Source organism: Balaenoptera physalus (assembly GCF_965194825.1).
Source record: "Balaenoptera physalus genome assembly, chromosome: 17".
In the NCBI taxonomy this organism is placed as follows: domain Eukaryota; kingdom Metazoa; phylum Chordata; class Mammalia; order Artiodactyla; family Balaenopteridae; genus Balaenoptera; species Balaenoptera physalus.
This window is the reverse complement of record NC_138895.1, coordinates 52,807,170-52,824,405: the sequence shown is the minus strand read 5'-3', so window position 1 is coordinate 52,824,405 and position 17,236 is coordinate 52,807,170. Positions and strand designations below refer to the sequence as shown.

Sequence of the window (17,236 nt, the reverse complement as noted above, 5' to 3'; positions counted from 1 at the left end):
ATTTAATTTTCATAAAATTTGTCATCTTGTTTATTTTTTAGTTATATTTTAAATTATAAAACCCAAAGCATTTCCTGTTAATATTTTGGTATATTCTCTTCATTTGTTTTTTCTATGCTTTTTTCTTATTTGTAAAACAAGAACAAAAACCACATCTATGTTCTTTTTTCATTTGACATGGATGAAGTCAAAAAGCATTATTCTGTTACTAAGTCACTGAAAGTATAAAGGAAGTCAACAGAAAACTGGGAGTTTGCTTTTTGTGCAAGATTTTACGAACCCACACAAAATGAAGTTAAGGTTTATTTCTTTGAATACCCTAATTTCATACATTTTTAGCTTTGTTTTTGTTTATTTTTCAGTTCAATTATAGCTGCACTAGAAGTAATGCTAGTATGGGATAAGTATCAGACATAAAGTATTTCTTAATGCCAATCCTCAAATGTCTACAGATGTATAATCAAGTGTAACCACAAATAGGATTCAAACAAATTTGGTGAAAGCAGTTTGAGAATTTTAAACAGATGCTAAGAAACATCCGAACCATCTGTAAGATTTGATGGAGGAAGATGTCCAGCTGACTAGCTTAACAAGGCTCACCTGCGTTTCTGCACTAGAGACAATGAGATAGGGCACTGCCAGGCTGTGAGGACTGAAAATCTTACTCTGATTCACTTGCTTGCATCTTATTGCTGATAATGGACATGCACACTGACAGAAAACTGACAAGTCTAGTTTTTTCAGTGTTTTACAATAAACATCCAAATAAAAAAAGATAATTCATAAAGTAACATCAGGTAGGAGAGAAAGAAGTTTTAAAATAAAACCTATTCTTCAGAGGTAATAAGAAAGAAGGCAACAATTTCAGATGTGGAAACAAGTTTTACAGATTTAGCATTTATTGTTTCAGATAAAAATAAGATAAAAATCCAGAAGAAATCCATTTCCCAATAGAGGTGTGTGTAGAGGAGACGGAAATTGTGATAACTAATTAATTGAGAATAAATAAATTAAATAATTCCCAAGCGACAGCATTAAGGACCTAGATGAGCCTCATTTAATAATGTTACTGACAACATAGTTTTTCTCAGCAATCTGGAGACTTTATCCATAAAAATGTTAGACCCTTTGTTCTTTAAGGCCTGCTCTACACCCACTACTGCTGCCAATTTCGAAGGTCTTCACTTACTGATGTAGGAAAGTTTTATACCTTGCTTTGGTAGATAAAAAGAGAGAAGGAAGAGGAAGGAAGAAGGGAGGGAGGGAGGAAGGAAGAAATGGAGGGAGGGAGGAAGAAAACTTCTGGTATGAGCACACTCATTTAAAATACATTTATTCTATGACTGTTTTCCTTAAATTAACAAGTGCACCTCCTGGAGATAGCTATGTTTAAAATTGTTCAACTTTTTCTATTAAAGTTTTACTCTTGAATTGTTTCGTTCCCACTTATGAATGCATTGAACTATCATTGTCTAAAAAACTTGTAAGAAAACACTTTGGTATTATCTCAAAGTTGAACATAAAAATGGAATATATCTAAGAGAAACTCCTACACACATAAAACAAGAGATGTTCATAGCAGCATTTTTCACAATAGCAAAAGTTTAGAAACAATCCAAATACCCATCAGTGGAAGAGTGAGTTAAAAATTGTGATATAGTAACACTATGAAATATCATACAGCAGTCAAAATAAATGAACTTCCACAACCCATATTAGTATGATGCAATGTAAAATTACATGAAAAACAACAGAATACCTTTATATAAAGATAAAAACACTAATGCTTTTTAAGAATACATACATATTAATCTATCTATAGATATAGATGAAATCTATATTTAAAAAGAAACCTAAGGAATGATGAACATGGGTTCTACATAATAACTGCCACAAACGGAAGGATTCAAGGAAATGGGATGAGATAAAGAAATGGTTAGATTTAAATTATTGCCAAGGTTCCAGCTCTTGTTTGAGATGGAAGGTTCGTGGGTGCTTATTAAATTATTATAAAATAATTAACAGATTCCTGAGTAGCTAGTATAATGTTTTCCTTCTTGCCATAAACTGTATAACTGGGCAGAATAGATGACACAATCACTTTAGGGCACTGGACATGACACAGATTGAAATTCTAAGAAAGGAAAACCATTTAAGGGAAGCTTCACTCTAGCTTTCTGCCTGGAAACAATTCCACAACTAGAGCACGAAGAATTGAAGCCCAGGCAGAGAGCACAGGACTTACTAAGCATATGAAACAATCTGGTGTTAAAAACAGAGATCTCAGGCTTACTAATGCAGTGGTAATTTGTGATGTAGGTTACTAGAGAGAAGGGAGCTAAGAGAAGAAACTCTAGAAACAGAGTTTTTACTCAGGTTCCTACCCAAATCCTAAACTGTACTTACTTTAAGCAGGCTTTCTGGAGCCTAGGAGATCGCACCTATTAAGGGCTGAGAGATGAAGAGAAATTTCAGAAGTCACTGATTAAGCACTGAAAAACCCAAGGCATCCAGTTGAGACACCAGAAAATTCAGGTATTAGGAGTAAGAAACCATACCCTAGAAGTAAGAGCAGTACCCTATGACACAGAAAAAAGGAATGAGTACTGTCCAAAGCCAAAAACCGAGCTTTGACAAGACCAAGGTGATCCTCTTTAATTTAACTGCCTGACAAGATTTTTTTAAAAAGGATTCTTTAGATGAAAACATAATGTAGAATCTCTACAATGCATCATTTACAATGTTCAGCATACAGTGAAGTTTTAAGAGACATGCAAGGAGGCAAGAGATGAATCCATAATCAAGAGAACAAAAAGTCAACAGAAAGAGTCCTAAACATGGCCAGGATGTTGCAATTAATAGACAAGGACCTCAAAATAGCTACAATGAATATGTCAAAGAATTTAATGGAGAGTTGAATACAGTAGGGAAACAGAGAGAGAATTTCAGCAGATTAATAGAAGCTTGAAAAAAAACCAAGTGTCAATTCTAGACTGAAACACGCAATAAGAGAAGTATAGAATACATTACACATGCTTAACAGTAGAATGGAATAAAAACAGCGAAGAGTGAACTCAAAACAAATTACTAGAAAATAAAGACTGAGCACAGGAACAGAAAAAAAATGAAAACAGAAAAGCATGTGAGATTGGTAGGGCAGTATCAAACAGTAAAACACATATATTATTGGAGTCATACAGGGAAAGGGGAAACAGATGGAGCAGAGGAAATATTTAAGGAGATAATGACCAACATTTTTACAAATTGATGACTGAAATCATTCCATACATACAAGCAGCTCAGTGAACCACAATGAGAATATATAGAAAAACACACCTAAATACTTCAAACTGCTGAAAACAAAAGACAAAGTGCTATCTTAAAAGCAACCAGAGAAAAAGGACACAATACCTGTAGGGAAAAAAAATAATGAAATTACAGCTGACTTCTCTCCATGAACAATGAAGGCCAAAAGACAATTGAATGCCAAGTCTCAAGATATGTCATGTGACAAGCTAAGAATGACATATGTTTAGAATGATATATCTTAAGAGAGAAGGAAAATGTTCACCTAAATCTGTATCTAATCTGTAATTAAACACCCTTCTAAAAATTGAAGGCAAAAATAAAGATTTTTTTTAATCTAAAAAGGCTGAAAGAAGATCACCCATACAACATGAAATACTAACAGAAGTTCTTCAGGTAGAACAAAAATGATACCAGAAAGAGGCCCGTATCTGGACAGAAGAATGAAGATAACCAAAAACAGTAAATATGTGGGTAATTATAAAAAAATTATTTTTAAAAATAAAAAATGTTGATAATTTAATGAAAAATTAGTAATGTATGGTAAAGTTTCCAATATTTGTGTACAGTAAAATATATAATGACAATAGCAAAAGTACAATGGAGGTAAAAATGAAATTATTCTGTTAAAAGGTTCATATATGGCATACGAATGTTACAATATTAATTCATGGTAGAATTATAAATTAAGAACGCATATTATAATTCCAAGATCAACACTTCTAAAAAGTTATAGTTAAAAACATATTAGAGGAGACAATATGGAATACCAAAAACTTATTAATAAATCAAACAAAAGGATTTTTTAAAAAGGAGAAAAAAAACCAACAGAAGAAATACAAAGAAAATAGCAAGCTGATAGATTAAGTCCAACTACATTAGTAATTATATGAAATGTAAATAGACTAAGCAATCCAATGAAAAAAGTGAGACTGGAGAAAAATCAGGATCCACTCATATGCTGTTTCTCTCTCTGTCTCTGTCTCTCTGTTTCTCTATCTCTCTCTCACATACACACACACACACACAAAATATAAGGAAGCCAATAGGTTAAAAGAATGGGAAAGGATATTCCACACACACACTCACCATAAAAAAGTCAATGCAGCTCAATAATATCAGATGAAATATAATCTAAGAAAAAATATTACCTGAGTTAAAGAGGAAGATTTCACAGCAATAAAGGATATATTCTTTTAAAAAAGCATAATAACTCTAAGTATTGTTATATCCAATAACAGAAAAATAAAATACATGAAGCAAAAATTATATACTACTATAAGAAATAGACAAATATGCAATCATAGTTGGAAGTTTTAACACTCTTTTCTCGGTAAATGATGGAAAGCAGACAAAAAATTAATAAGGATATAGAAAATGTGAAACCACAAGAAAAGAAAATAACAGGCCATATACCTGATGAACATACATGAAGAAACCTCAAAAATATTAGCAATATGACTTCAACAATACATTAAAAGAATCACATACCATGATCAATCAAAGTGATACATCATTTAACAAAATTGATGATACAGCAATTAACAAAATGAAGGATAAAAGTTATTTGATCATTCTAACAGACACAGGAATGCATTTGACAAAATACAACACCCATTCATGAAAAAAACTCTCAACAAAGTGGGTACAGAGAAAACATACCTCAACATAATAAAGTCCATATATGACAAGCCTACAGCTAACACTATACTCTAAGATCAGAACAAGACAAGGTGCTCTTCCTTGCCACTTTTATTCAACATAGTACTATAAGTCCTAGTCAGAGTAATTAGTCAAGAAAAAGAAAAAAAAGGCATCCAAAGCAGAAAGAAGAAAAACTGTCTCTATTTGCAGATGACATGATATCATATAGGTGCGCATGTGTGTATGTATATACATATATATATGAAGCTCTACCAAAAAAATTGTTAGAACTAATAAACAAATTCAGTAAAGTTTCAGCAAAGAAAATCAATATACAAAAATCAATTGCACTTGTATACACTAATAACAAACTATCAGGAAAAGAAATTAAGAAAACAATCCCATTTACAACTGCATGAAAAAATAAAACCCTAGGAACAAATTTGATCAAGGAGGTGAAAGGCCTGTACACTGAAAACTATAAAACACTGATGAAGAAATTGAAGCCGAAAAAAGAAAAAAAAGAAATTGAAGCATACACAAATAAATGGAAAGATATTCCATGCTCATGGGATGGAAGAATTAATATAGCTAAAATGTCCATACTACCTAAAGCAATCTACAGATTCAATGCAATTCCTATCAAAATTCCAATGGCATTTCTCACAGAACAAGAAGAAACAATCCTAATATTTGTATGGAACCACAAAAGACCCCTCATAGCCAAAGCAATCCTGAGAAAGAATAACAAAGCTGGAGGCATCACACTTCCTGATTTCAAACTATATTATAAAGCTATGGTAATCAAAACAGTAGAATACCAGCATAAAACAGACATATGGTTCAAAGGAATAGAATAGAAAGCCCAGAAACAAACCCACACATATGTGGTCAATTAATTTATGACAAAGGAGCCATGATATATAGTGGAGATATGATAGTCTCTTCAATAAATGGTGCTGGGAAGACTAAACAGCCACATGCAAAAGAATGAAACTGGATCACTGTCTTACACAATACACAAAAATCAACTCCAAATGGGCTAAAGACTTGAATGTAAGATATAAAACCATAAAACTTCTAGAAAAAAACACAGAGAATAAGCTCCTTGACATCGGTTTTGGCAACGATTTTTTGAATTTGACAATAAAAGCAAAGGCAAAAAAAGCAAAAGTAAACAAGTGGGACTACATCAAACTAAAAAGTTTTTGTACAGCAAAGGAAATCATCAAGAAAATGAGAAGGCAACCTGTGGAATGGGAGAAAATATTTGCAAATCATATGTCTGAAAAGAAGTTAATATCCAAAATATACAAAGAACTCATACAACTCAATGGGAAAAAATCCAATTAAAAAATGGACAGAGGATCTGAATAGATATTTTCCAAAGATGACAGCAAATGACCAACAGGTCCATGAAAATGTGCTCAACATTGCTCATCATCAGGAAATGCAAATCAAAACCACAAAGAGATATCACCTCACACCTGTTAGAATGGCTATTATCAAAAAGACAAGAAATAACAAGTGGTGGCATAAATGTGGAAAAAAAGGAACCTTTCTGCGCTGTCAGCAAGAATGTCAATTGTTTCAGCCACTGCGGAAAACAGTATAGAGATGCCTCAAAAAATTAAAAATAGAACTATCATATGAATCAGCAATTCCAATTCCCAGTACTTATGCAAAGTAAATGAAGACACTAACTTGAAAGGATATATGCACCCCCATGTTCACTGCAGCATTATTTATACCAGCCAAGACACAGAAACAACTTAAGTGTCCATGGATGGATAGATAAGGAAAAGGTGCTATATAAACACAATGGAATACTATTTAGCCATAAAAGAAGGAAATCCTGCCATTTGCAACAACATGGATGGACCTTGAGGGCATTATGCTAAGTGAAATAAGTCAGACAGAGAAACATAAATACTATATGATCTCACTTATATGTGGAATCTAAAAATGAATTCATAGACATGAGAAGAAATGGGTGGGCATCAGTTGGGGTCGGGGGGGCGGAGCGGGAGAGAGAATGGAAGGTAGTTAAAAGGTACCAACTTCCAGTTATAAGATAAATAAGTCCTGGGGATGTAATGTACAGCATGGAGACTATAGTTAACAATACTGTATTTTATATTTGAGAGTTGCTAAGAAAGTAAATCTGAAAAGTTCTTATCACAAGATTTTAAAAATTGCAACTGTGTGGTGATGGATGTTAACTAAACTTTATTTTGGTAATCACTTTGCAATATATAAATATATCAAATCATTGTATTGTATACCTACAACTAATATAATATTATATCAATTATATCTCAATTTTTTAAAGAATTATTATTAAATAACAAAAATTAAAAAATAAAAATGGACAGAACTACTCACCAAGCAATGTAAGAAGCCTCTACCAGCTGAGAGTAGCTCCCAGCTGACAGCCAGCAAGGAAACAAGGACCTAGGTCCACAACCACAAAATACTGGGTTCTGCCAACAAACTTAATGAACTTGGAAGTAGATTCTTCCCATTATCTTCTAGATAAGAGCCCAGGCTAGCCAACATCTTCAATCAGCCTTGTGAAGCCCTAAATAGAGAAGTCAGAGCCCACCTGGACTTCCAACCTACAGAGCTGCAAATAATAAATGGGTATTGTTTTAACCTACTAAGCTTGTGGTAATATAGAGCTAATACCCATATTAAGTGTTTTATATAGTAATGAACCTTCTTTATATAAGCCAACATGAATAAAAATAACTAAAATGAGAGAATTAAAAGATTCATATGCTCATGTAGGTGATGAATTCCATATAATCTTTGGGCAGTATTATCAAATTGTGGTACCATTTTTCATTAATATTGCTCATCTATATATTTGTTGCAATGTCAGTGACAAAGAATATAATGAGCATTTCTCTAGCTCTGTGGGCTTCATGGAAAATACGGTAATATTCTTTGAAACACACATTGCTCTAAGTGTATTTTCATCGTCAGATTTACATTTTGTGCAGTTTTATAAAAAACTTCAATTTCTTGAGAAAAGGTAATGTATTCCATTTTTATGTTCACCAAGTTTTGTTTCAAAATTAAGATATAACTCAGCAGACCCAAAGAAGTAATGTTCAGAAAAATGTTCAATGCAAAAAATACATTGTGACATTGGAAAAATTATTAATTTAAAAAATGGGCCATGATTACAAATAATTATCAAATCTTCAGCATACAGTTTTTATTTTTTATATTGTGATTGACACCAGTTGAAGAATCAATTGGTGACTACTCTCACAAAGAGGAACTTCATCTTTAGCCTACTCATTGTCATCACAAACATGATCAAATTTCCTTTAAAAATTCCCTATAGAAATTATCATTGAAATATGATGGCTTTTGTGTCTTCATTACATCTGATCATTTTCTCTTATAGTTAGATCAGTTATATCAATCTTATGCTTTCTATAAAGAAAGCCTATCCATACATTGCTCATATTTTACCACTAGCAATAGTCATTAGAATATGGATGAAATACAGTAGTAAAGAAAGACTTTAAGCCACCAGTCATATATGCTAAGCATCTGAAACATGGCTGGTCCAAATCAAGCTGTTCTGCAAGTGTGAAATACATACCCGATTTTGAAGACCTTTTACCAAAAAAGCACAATTTAAAACATTTCATTTATCATTTTATATTGATTATGTGTTGAAATGGCAATTCTTTGGATATACTGAGTTAAATAAAATATATTATTAAAATTAATTTCCAGGGAACTCTACTCAATACTTGGTAATGACCCATATGGGAATAGAATCTAAAAATGAGTCGATATATGTATATGTATAACTGATTCACTTTGCTGTACAGCAGAAACTAGCACCACACTGTAAATCAACTACACTCAAAGAAAAAATAATTATTAAAAAAATTTTAGTAAAATAAAATTAATTTCAAAAAAGAAAGACTATTTAAAAGTTACATATTCTCTCTATCTTCTGATGATACAATGATAATTTAACTAAAACATGAGGTTCGTAATCAGTCACTGTCCAATGATATTTGGAAAATCACAACAAATTACAGAGAATGAAGATGAGATTACAAAAGTAGCTACAGATATAATTTCTTCCAGCATAGCGTTTAACAAATGCAATTAAAAATACTAAAGAACAGACTCCTCTTTTGATAATGGCCAAACAGCTCCCATCAAATGAACCATCCCAAAGATAATAAGCTCTGGGCAAAATATGAACAAAAAGCTATTTGAAGGCCCTAGAGAGTAACAAAAAGAAGACAGACACTGGGGTGCAGTTGACATTGGAAAAAGAGAATGACACTGGATGAGTTTCCCATTTTTATGGCTTTTAGCCATACCTATCAATACCTAAAGGCTGAATCCATATTAGAAAACTCAGTCTTACTAGCTCGAAAAACCAAAGGAAAGAGTTTGAGCAAATATAGCAGGTAGAAAGCGAGGACAGAATGACAAAAAGAAAGCTACAGAAAGAAAAAATTAAATTCTGTGTATAATAAACACTGCCCAAATCTCATGCATACAGAGGAAGAATTCAAACAGTTCAGTTAAAATTAAAATAATTAAACCAAAATTTCAGCTGTTGTACCTCAGGGGAAACAAAGTATGTAGTTCAAGCTCTGCCATATTAACTTCCTGCTTTAAAAATAATCAGGACTCAGAACAGATTTCAGAGTCTTTATCTATAAAGTATTGTTAATCATGTCCAAGATATAAATAAAATTTACTTGATATATTAAGAAATAGAAAATCATGATCCTTACTCAAGAGAAAAAACAATAAACAGAGATTGAGAGCAAACCTGGATGTTAAAATTAGCAGAAAAGGATTTTAAAGCTACTATAGTAACTATGTTAAAGGAAGTAAAGATAATATGCTCATATGAGTGAAAAGATGGGAAATCTCAACAGAGAAACAGTGACTATAAAATATAACCAAATGGAAATTTTAGAACAAAAAATAAAATTTCTGAAATTAAAAATTCACTAGATCAGCTTTTCATCTGATAGAGATTATGAAAGAAAGACTCCATGAACTTGAAAATTACACAATCTGAAAAAGAGAGAAAAAAATTTTAATTACGGACTATCTGGGATGATTTCTAAATGGTCTAAAATACCAATAATTGGAAAATCAGAATGAAAAGAAAGTTAAGATAAAAACACTAATCAGCAAAATAGTAGACAAACAAGAGAGAAAATCAACAAAGCTAAAATAAAAAAATAAACCGATCAAGCAAAAAGACAAATTTCGTGAATTACAAAATACCAATACCAAAGATAAAAGAAGGGTTATCACTATCAATTCCATAGACATTAAAAAGATAATAAAGGAAAATTACAAAATTTGTAACTTTTTTAAAACTGTTAATAAACTAATGGACTATCACAACTTCTATTTAACATTGCACTATTTGTCCTAATAAGACAAGAAAAAGAAACAAAAAGCATAAATACTGGAAAAAAAAGTAGAACTGTATCTATTTGTAGATGACATGAATGTTTACATAGGGTATCATAACAAATCTATAAAACAATTATTAAACTAATAAGTAAATTTGGCAAGGTCAAAAGATACAATGTTAATATTGAAAATAAATTATTTACATAAAAGCAGAAAACAACTAGAAACTGCAATTTTTAAAATAATTCCATTTATAGTATGATCAAATACTTTATAAACTTATGAAAAAAATAGTCATTCAAGACCTCTACCCTTAAAACTACAAAACATTCTTAGATAAATTAAAGAAGACCTAAATAAATGAAGAAATATCCAAAGGGAAAAATCAATGTTTTTAGATGTTAATTCTCCCTAAATCAATGTACAGAAATACAACACAATCCTAGACTCAATCCTAGCAAACTTTTAAATCAAAATTAACAAATTGATTATAAAATATATATGAAAATGCAAAGGACCTAGAATATCCAGCCTATCTTAAAAAAGTATAAAGGTGGAGAACTTACACTACCTGACTTCAAGATTACTATAAAGGTAAGACATTAGGATACTGCAGAAAGATAGACAAATAGATCAATGGAACAAAATAGATAGCCCTGAAACTGAATCATACAATTATTTAATCCTCTACAAAGGTGACAAAGCAATCCAGTAGAGAGTAGAAAGTCTTTAAGTTTTTTCAGCAAATGGTGGTAAAACACTGGATATCAACCAGGAAAAATATAAATCTTGACCCCTATCTCACACCATACACACAAAAATTAATGTGTGATGCATTGCATACCTAAATTAAAAAGCTAAAACTCTATAAAGCTTCTGAAAGATATATAGGAGGATAGTTTGACGACTTAGGGATTGGCAAAGAATTGCTTGACAGCACACAGAAAACAAAAACTCTAAAAGAAAAAAATTGATAAATTAGATTTTATCAAAATTAAAACTTCTGCTCATCTAAAGGAATTACTAAGAAAATAAACAGGCAAACAACAGACTGCAAGATATATTCACCGAGCATATATCTGACAAATGACTGATATCTAGAATAAAGAACTTTTGCAACTCATTAATAAAAAACAAAAACAACCTAAATTTAAAAAAATTGAATAGACACTTCACAAAGGAAGATATTTTCTAAACTTTTGAACAGACACTTCACAAAGGAAGATATACAAATGGCCAATGAGCATATGAAAAAGTGCCTGACATTGTTAGTCATTAGGCAAATACTATCAAAAGGAGTTGCTATTATAAACTCACCAGAATGACAAAAAATTAAAAAGATGTATATCATCAAATGTTGGAAAGTGTGTGAAACCACCAAAACTCTCAAACATATTTGGTGAGAGTTTCATTGTTTTTAAAAAATGATCTGGCATTATAAAACTAAATATAGACCTATCCTATCACCCAAGAATTCCTCATCTAGGTATTCATCCAAGAGAAATAAAAATATATGTCCACAAGGAGATTAATATAAGAGTGTAGAATATTCATAAAATAGAATACTACTCCTAGGGAAAGGAAAAACTACTCATATATGCAACAACATGGATGAATTTTTTTTTAATTATGCTGATTAAAAGTCTTTTATAAAAGAGTATCACCTACATGGTTTCAATTACATGAACTTCTAGAAGAGACAAAACAATCTATACTAAGAAAAAAAAAATCGGGCTTCCCTGGTGGCGCAGTGGTTGAGGGTCTGCCTGCCGGTGCAGGGGGCTCGGGTTCGGGGCCTGGTCTGGGGGGGTCCCACGTGCCGCGGAGCGACTAGGCCCGTGAACCACAATTACTGAGCCTGCGCATCTGGAGTCTGTGGTCCGCAACAAGAGAGGCCGCGATGGTGGGGGGCCCGCGCACCGCGATGAAGAGTGGCCCCCGCTTGCCACAACTAGAGAAAGCCCTCGCGCGGAAACGAAGACCCAACACAGCCACAAATAAATAAATAAATAAACAAAAATTAAAAAAAAAAAAAAAGAAAAAGAAAAAAAAAATCACAACAATAGTTGGTTCTGGAGGCTGAGGAGAGCCAGTATTGACTGTAAAGAATCATGAGGGATATAAGTGTGGGAATTCAGAGGTTAATAAATATATAGCCCCAAGAGGCTCACAGTATAGTGACTTCACCAATATCACACAGCCAGCAAGTAGCAGACCCAAGACATGAACACAATTCCTGTGTTCACTACACAATGTAAAGCTACCACAATATATGCAGAAAAGTCAGGCACAAATCAACTGCTGACTAAACATGGCAGCTCTCCTTGTGGTTTTCCTTTACCTCTACATCTGACATTACAAAGGTCATGCAATGAAATGGAAAGTTTAAAGGAACTCAACTAAGAAGTCCTGAGTTTAAGTAAGCAGCTGAAAATCGTGTTTCTTATAGCCTAATCTGGGTCCCATGTCTCACTTTCTAAACCAGAGCTGCTCCACTTTTAACTGCTTTACATATTGAGTTAGATTTTAAAGGAAGTGTTCTCTGCTAAAATCAAAAGACAAACAAAAACCATGGCTTGAAAAACACTAGACAAAATAAAGATCCCTCATACTTTAAGATACCACAATTTTAACATGCCATGGCTTTTTTCACTTTGCCCCAAAAAAAGTGCTCACAAACATTTCTGAGATCCTTAAAACTTCTCAAATTCAGAACTTAAATTCCTAGATCAGCCCTAGGAATTCTTTTCTTGGGTACATGAATCTTTGTCAGTAATTCATAAATGGATATGAAGACAGCTCATAGCATATATGAAGTGAATTCACTTTACTATTCAGTGAATAGTGCCAGAATTAAACAAAATAAGTTTACCAGTAATTATCTTCTTTGAGTTTTCTCAGATTCCTTACAATCATATAGAAGCTGATAATAAAAAAGTATAGCTAACTTTTACATGTCAGTCATGAACAAAAACAGTAACTTAATAAAAAGTTCTTTGAATAGGAAAAATAGTACTTAGAGACTGTACATCAGTATCAGATTAAGTATCTATACTAATAATTGTGGTATATGGTTAAGATTCACAGTAAACATTCCGGTAAAAATATTAATGGTACACATCTAGGAATCAAAAGTCACTCTGATTAGAAATATAAAGAGACAATTGATAAGATAAACTTTTATGTCTATAATATAACTATTATCATAATAATTATATATTTAACAAGGTTTATACATGTACATATATATGTGTGTAGGTATGTGCATGCACATGTGTACATTCATATCAGACTCTTGGGTGCTTTATCTTTCAGAATACAGACTGTTCATGAAATATGTTCCTATAATGAAAAATCGACTGTGCTGTGATCATAACAACTCCAAACAATGCACACTGTGCAGACTGCACTCCCAGAACTATAAAAAGAAAGCATGCTGTTCTTTCAATGTCAAAGTAGTCGTTAATGTGCCATGATGAATACCAGGTGTCTGTGCCAAAAACCCTGAGCATAAATTGATGGCTTCATTATAAACCAAAGCAATAGTAAATGCTATGTAAAGGACTACATACTTCTGACCAAAAACACTACCAGATGAAATAATTAAATATTTACTTTGCAAAATCAAGTTTTATTTAAAATAATATTAATGCTTTAGAACTGTGGGAATGTTTCAGAGGAAAAGAGGTCATTTACACTAGGTGAATTCAAGCTTTACATTTCAGTTTTATAATTAGAGTGGCTCTGTAATTTATTGTCAAATAACAACACTTTTGAGAGAGAAAAGCAGTACTAATAATAATCAGTGGGGGACAGCAGGCATAAACTGGGACCAGTCCAGGCAAATCAGATAATATGGTTACCTTACTTGTAATTGAAAACACCAACAAATCCAAATCTTCTTTGATCTAGTAGGTTTTTTAAATCTTACTTTTAAATATTAAAGCCTGCATAACTCATTATATGTAGATGGAAAAGAGAGAAAGACTGTCTCTATTTTATTATCTATTTTGAATAAATTCCAGTCCTGTTATGCCCCTGTGTGGCCAGCCATCAGAGCAAATTCACTGTCACACATTTAGTGACGGAGAAATAATTACAGTTTTGTAGGAAAATACAAGACATGTTACTAAAAATCCGAAAATGGAAAAACTTAAGTACATTTTTTCCACAAATATTATCACAAAAGATAGTCATCATTATGTTATTTGAATACTGCTCAAAGCAATTGATTACTCAAGGCCCTGAACACTTAAAAATATGCCTTCTAGCATCCCAACATTTTTGTTTGCTTCCAAAGACAAGATCACAAAATTTAGATTTCATAATGAATTTAGTACTTGAGAACTTTTTGCTGGTAACAAAAGCAATTATCTTTGTATCCTAATTAAATAATTTAATTTGGGGAAAAATGAGTTTACAGTAAGAAAATTTGATAATAAGAATTTAAAGTGTCATTTTATCAAAACCTATCAAGTGGATTTACATTGGATGCCAACACTAATTTTTTTTTCTTGTTGGATCTTCGGTTGCTTTATTTTAGCTGTAAAAGAAGATAATATCCTTCCTCTTCCTTTATGCACAAAAATGGTACTCAAGAACCACAATGATAAGAGAATCAGCTAAGAACTTTCAGTTTGAAACATAAGGGTCATGCTATATGGTTTCCAACAAAAAGCCCATCTAAAATATTTTGATTTTTTTCACTCATAAATAAATTTCAATTATTCATTAGATAACAAAATATTTTAACAATCTATAGTTACCTCCAGTTTAGTGACTTATGATGCATAAATATTACTGTGTATTGAAAATCTTTGCTTCTTTGACAAGTTGAACCTGGAAATGCTTTTGGAATAATTATTATGGGAGATTTTCATTTTTAACCTTTTATTGCTTGTATGTCATAGAAGTAAACTGCCCTACCACCTGAAAATCTGATGAAAGTTGAGTTGCAAATTTAGGGACAAGATTAGTTACCTAGAAAAAGTCTCAAGAAAACTATTTGACAGAGTTCCCTTTCGATAATAGATTGTCTACTATTAACGCATAGTATTATTCTAGTAATTTCTCCTAGAAAGCAATTCAGAATAAAATATAATGCAATTGTCCATATCTCTGATGTTATGTTTCTGTCACTTTAAAGATCATACTTAATGTCACAATACAATGACTGAATATTTCATTTCAACTAATCCAATTAAACAATTATTATTAATGTAATAACAACCAACACTGTTCTTTCCAGAGTGACAGTTATAGAATTGATGCTTCAACTTTAAGACCTTTATTATGTCCAGTCCACAAAGTTGAAAGGCCTGTTATTTAGAAACATTTTTAAAGTTGTTGTAAGAGCACATCATCTGATGACATACTCAGATCATCTTTGTTCCATAATTTTTTCTTCAAGAATGATTTTTTAGTCTACATCTTACTTTTCTGATTCAGTGTCTAAGCAGAATAAGAATTTTAAAAGTCCACTGTATCTGATCTGAACACAAAGTAACCAAAACATTAGAATATGTGGCAATATTAATTATAGGTTCATATAAACTTATTTTCACCTTTGATACTTCTAAAATAATAACTATTTGTATAACTGGTTTTGCTTGATTAAAAGTAAATCAAGTAGTTTGCATTTATGAAAATCAGTAGAGCTACATGTGAAAAAATGTCATGTTTTCTGAAGACTAAGAAGTCAAAAACATATAAAGGCAGGGGATTTATTCCTCCTAAAACAGAATAAATCTTTATTGATTAACTGGTAGTTTCAGATAATTTTAGATAAAAAATCAAAAAAGTTAAATAAGACTGGTCTCACAGAAGCATTAGAAACTTCACAATTTAATGTTTAACTGCAGCAACATAAAATTCCAGGTTTTTCAATAATGAGAGCATTGCAATGATAAGTATGCCAACAATAATAGAAACTTGAGGCCAAGGAAAAGAATAGTAATAGGGATACACACAATTCCCTCAAAAAATAGATATTCTCATATTTTAAAACTACTAACATACACTTTAAAACTAATTCCATACCATGCTGTTAATAGCACTACTCCTAAAGTGAATGTACACCCAGCCCAAATATTAATATTTTTAACACATAAATTCTTGGCATAAAAAAAAAAGAAATAGAAATCAAACAAGGAATAGATGTATAAAGGATGAGTACCAATCCTAAAAGTCTGATAGCTTCAGATCATGAAAATTTTAAGAAAGCCATACTGCCTCTTTTATGTAAATGTAAAATGCAATACAGATTATTTTTATCATTACAGATATTCAAGCAATGTATTACTAAACTAAAAAAAAAACAATATCTTAAAATATAGATAGCTTATTTTAGAATATCACAGAATTTCATAACTCACATATTTTAAATTAGTCCAAAAACTAAACGTAAAAAACAATCAAATTAGTTAATTGAACAGAACTGTATGGGGAAAGAAGTGAAATTTTATTAAAAAACCGATACGTTATTCTATATTCCATGAAAAGGTCATAGATATATTTATCATCAGTAAACATTTTAAATGTCAACAAATTCTAAAAGCCTCCTTTTCATTTGCTAAATTAAAACATATACTGTGTAATAGGTATTTTTTAAATCTCTAACATAGGCTGCCTCACATTGTTCAGAGATCCTAAAAGGAAGAGACCAGCAAAAACCATTCAATATTCTATGCACTCTTAGTTCTCCCTCAATTTCCAGAAGGTTTCAGTGCATTATCATGTTCACAGAATTTCCTTCTCAGTCTTTCACCACATGTATTTAGTTTAAATGGGGTCTTTTCTACACTAGGTATATAACATTAGAAATTCTCAAAACGCAAACTTTAATGAGGGGAGAACTGGGTAA

The 17,236-nt window shown here is 31.7% G+C and overlaps 1 protein-coding gene across 33 annotated transcripts in view; it reads right to left on the bottom strand.

The window, feature by feature from the left end:
- RIMS2 (regulating synaptic membrane exocytosis 2) overlaps nucleotides 1-17,236 on the bottom strand; it is a 596,173-nt gene that overhangs the window by 338,227 nt on the left and 240,710 nt on the right. The gene's annotated exons all lie outside the window — the stretch shown is intronic.